A 4,169-nucleotide genomic window follows, 5' to 3' on the forward strand; every position below is an offset into this window, starting at 1 on the left:
CGCCGTAATGTGTCCGCTTTGCCTGGTTCCCTCGGTCGGCCACAAACGGCGAAAAATCAGCCTCTCCTTCTGGAGCTCGCCTAAGTGCCAACGGCTCTTGCGCCGTAATGTGTCCGCTTTGTCTGGTTCCCTCGGTCGGCCACAAATAGCGAAAAATCAGCCTCTCCTTCTGGAGCTCGCGCAAGTGCCAACGGCTCTTGCGCCGTAATGTGTCCGCTTTGCCTGGTTCCCTCGGTCGGCCACGAACGGCGAAAAATCAGCCTCTCCTTCTGGAGCTCGCCTAAGTGCCAACGGCTCTTGCGCCGTAATGTGTCCGCTTTGCCTGGTTCCCTCGGTCGGCCACAAATAGCGAAAAATCAGCCTCTCCTTCTGGAGCTCGCCTAAGTGCCAACGGCTCTTGCGCCGTAATGTGTCCGCTTTGCCTGGTTCCCTCGGTCGGCCACAAACGGCGAAAAATCAGCCTCTCCTTCTGGAGCTCGCCTAAGTGCCAACGGCTCTTGCGCCGTAATGTGTCCGCTTTGCCTGGTTCCCTCGGTCGGCCACAAACGGCGAAAAATCAGCCTCTCCTTCTGGAGCTCGCCTAAGTGCCAACGGCTCTTGCGCCGTAATGTGTCCGCTTTGCCTGGTTCCCTCGGTCGGCCACAAATAGCGAAAAATCAGCCTCTCCTTCTGGAGCTCGCCTAAGTGCCAACGGCTCTTGCGCCGTAATGTGTCCGCTTTGCCTGGTTCCCTCGGTCGGCCACAAATAGCGAAAAATCAGCCTCTCCTTCTGGAGCTCGCGCCAACTTTGGCGAATATTTTCTAAGTGCCAACGGCTCTTGCGCCGTAAAGTGTCCGCTTTGTCTGGTTCCCTCGGTCGGCCACAAATAGCGAAAAATCAGCCTCTCCTTCTGGAGCTCGCGCAAGTGCCAACGGCTCTTGCGCCGTAAAGTGTCCGCTTTGTCTGGTTCCCTCGGTCGGCCACAAATAGCGAAAAATCAGCCTCTCCTTCTGGAGCTCGCGCAAGTGCCAACGGCTCTTGCGCCGTAAAGTGTCCGCTTTGTCTGGTTCCCTCGGTCGGCCACAAATAGCGAAAAATCAGCCTCTCCTTCTGGAGCTCGTGCCAACTTTGGCGAATATTTTCTAAGTGCCAACGGCTCTTGCGCCGTAATGTGTCCGCTTTGTCTGGTTCCCTCGGTCGGCCACAAATAGCGAAAAATCAGCCTCTCCTTCTGGAGCTCGTGCCAACTTTGGCGAATATTTTCTAAGTGCCAACGGCTCTTGCGCCGTAAAGTGTCCGCTTTGCCTGGTTCCCTCGGTCGGCCACAAATAGCGAAAAATCAGCCTCTCCTTCTGGAGCTCGCGCCAACTTTGTCAAAAAATTTCTAAGTGCCAACGGCTCTTGCGCCGTAAAGTGTCCGCTTTGCCTGGTTCCCTCGGTCGGCCACAAATAGCGAAAAATCAGCCTCTCCTTCTGGAGCTCGCGCCAACTTTGTCGAAAAATTTCTAAGTGCCAACGGCTCTTGCGCCGTAAAGTGTCCGCTTTGTCTGGTTCCCTCGGTCGGCCGCAAATAGCGAAAAATCAGCCTCTCGCCCGTCAGGTACCAGGCGTTGGGGTACCAGGGGTAAGTGCAGTACCAGCTTTGGTCTGTTGGTGCGCCAGAGTACGATGAGTTGGTCCCCCTAGTCACTGTACTCATTACCTTTACCCCCAAATCGCAAAATATAGTCAGAACGAGTGTGGGGAACACAAGTTTTGGCCCCGAGAACCAGGCGGCTGGTGTCTCTAGCGATGTGTTCCCCCCCAAAAAGTGTTCACATGCTCGGACAGCGAACCTAGGAGCTACCGCAAAGCACTCTGGAAGTGCAAGAGCGAAAAATTTTCTAAGTACAAAAACTCTCGAAAATTTTCAAAGTGTCACAGTGCTCGAAAATTTTCAAAGTGCTACATGCTTTCCATCCAAGGAAGGAATAGTGGAGGACCGGCCGCCTCCTTAAACACAAGCCGGCGGAACGACGGGGAGGACCGGCCGCCTCCTTAAACACAGGCCGGTGGAACGTTTGGCAGAATTCTTCTCGTGGAGGACCGGCCGCCTCCTTAAACACAAGCCGGCGGAACGACGGGGAGGACCGGCCGCCTCCTTAAACACAGGCCGGTGGAACGTTTGGCAGAATTCTTCTCGTGGAGGACCGGCCGCCTCCTTAAACACAGGCCGGTGGGAACGGTTGGCAGAATTGCGTGACGGCCGCCTGCTCCCGGCGTCCGCACGTGAACGAACACCCCCTCCCGGGGACGGCCGTCTGCTCCCGACCGCCGTCCTTCACCCCCTCACCTTCCGGACCCCCGTCTGCTCCCGGCGGGCCTCCGAGTACCCCCACCTTCTCCCGAACTGACCGACAGGCAATGAGACCCGCCTTGGTAGGGCCCCCACCGGCCCCGGCTCGCGCCGGCGTTGGGTGGACGGTTCCTCCCCACTTGCGGGTCGCTCTCCACGGAGGACCGGTCGCCTCACTAAACATAGGCCGGGCGAAAATCTGCGAATGTTATACATCCAAGGAGGGAGGACCGGCCGCCTCCTTAAACCACCGGCCGGGCGAAAATATGCGAATGTTATACATCCAAGGAGGGAGGACCGGTCGCCTCACTAAACATAGGCCGGGCGAAAATCTGCGAATGTTATACATCCAAGGAGGGAGGACCGGCCGCCTCCTTAAACCACCGGCCGGGCGAAAATCTGCGAATGTTATACATCCAAGAAAGGAAGGAAGGAGGGAACCGGCCGCCTCCTTAAACACAGGCCGGGCGAAAATCTGCGAATCTTATCCATCCAAGGACGGAGGACCGGCCGCCTCCTTAAACACAGGCCGGTAGGAACGGTTGGCAGAATCGCGTGACGGCCGCCTGCTCCCGGCGTCCGCACGTGAACGAACACCCCCTCCCGGGGACGGCCGTCTGCTCCCGGCCGCCGTCCTTCACCCCCCTCAGCTTCCGGACCCCCGTCTGCTCCCGGCGGGCCTCCGAGTACCCTCCCCTTCTCCCGAACTGACCGACTGGCACTCATGACCCGCCTTGGTAGGGCCCCCACCGGCCCCGGCTCGCGCCGGCGTTGGGTGGACGGTTCCTCCCCACTTGCGGGTCGCACTCTAGCGCCTCGGCCGCCGCGAGAGCGTGCGCTACGCGCCGCCCCCGCAGGCCTTGGCGCGACCGAACGGCAGCGAGACCGAGACGCCCCGAATCCCCCACCTAGAGGAAATCAACGGAGGCCGAGCGCGCGATCCGATTGCGGCACGCCGCGTGGGTGTCCGCCGGCCGCGCCGGTCTACCGCGAATGCTGTTTCTCAAACCCTTGCCTAACCAGACGGCACCGCGGGATGTGTTGTCGCAACTCTGCTCGACTATCGGAATAGCCTTTCCCGACTACCGCGTTGCGGGAGGCGTCTTTCGTGCCGCCGGTGGCGTATGACCTTCCGCGAGAGGCGTGCGGGCTCGGGGGGGCCGCAACGACCGAGTCTGACTCGGACGGGGCGCAGCTTCCCTCCCGGTCGCAGCAATAAGCGCCGAACGCAGCGTTGGTCACCAGCCACCCCGGCGGGTTCGTCGGGAGCGCCGGTACCCTTCCGTAGCTAGTTGCCAGCTGGCCACAGCGGGCCGCACCGACCGAGTCTGACTCGGACGGGGCGCAGCTTCCCGTCTGGGTGACAGCGGCGCTGAGGACGGCGGGGCGGCCGGAACCCCTTCGACCCCCCGGCTCCCACCAGTGTCGATCAAACTCCGCATCCTGGCCGTAGCGCGAGACCGGCGGGCCGCAACGACCGAGTCTGACTCGGACGGGGCGCAGCTTCCCGCTTGGGCCTCGGCGCGCGCGCCTCGCGCGGGCAAGTCGCCGGCACAGCGCCGCGCCCCCGACCCCCGCTTTACGGAAACGAAGCGAGCCTCAGCGGGCCGCAACGACCGAGTCTGACTCGGACGGGGCGCAGCTTCCCGCCTGGGTCATCGCACGTTCCCCCAGCTCGGGCCTGGGAGGCCGACGCCTTTCCCCCGGACCACCGCCGTGCCCGCACGGTTCATCCTCGGCCCCCGCTGGCCAAGCCCGACCGACGTGCCACCCCCGTTGCCGAGTTCGCTCTTCCCGAGCTTCGTCCCCAACCCTCACGCGAGCCGTCCGTCCCCCGAACCGACCGACGGGAGC

Source organism: Syngnathus typhle, unplaced genomic scaffold, assembly GCF_033458585.1.
Source record: "Syngnathus typhle isolate RoL2023-S1 ecotype Sweden unplaced genomic scaffold, RoL_Styp_1.0 HiC_scaffold_96, whole genome shotgun sequence".
Taxonomy (NCBI): domain Eukaryota; kingdom Metazoa; phylum Chordata; class Actinopteri; order Syngnathiformes; family Syngnathidae; genus Syngnathus; species Syngnathus typhle.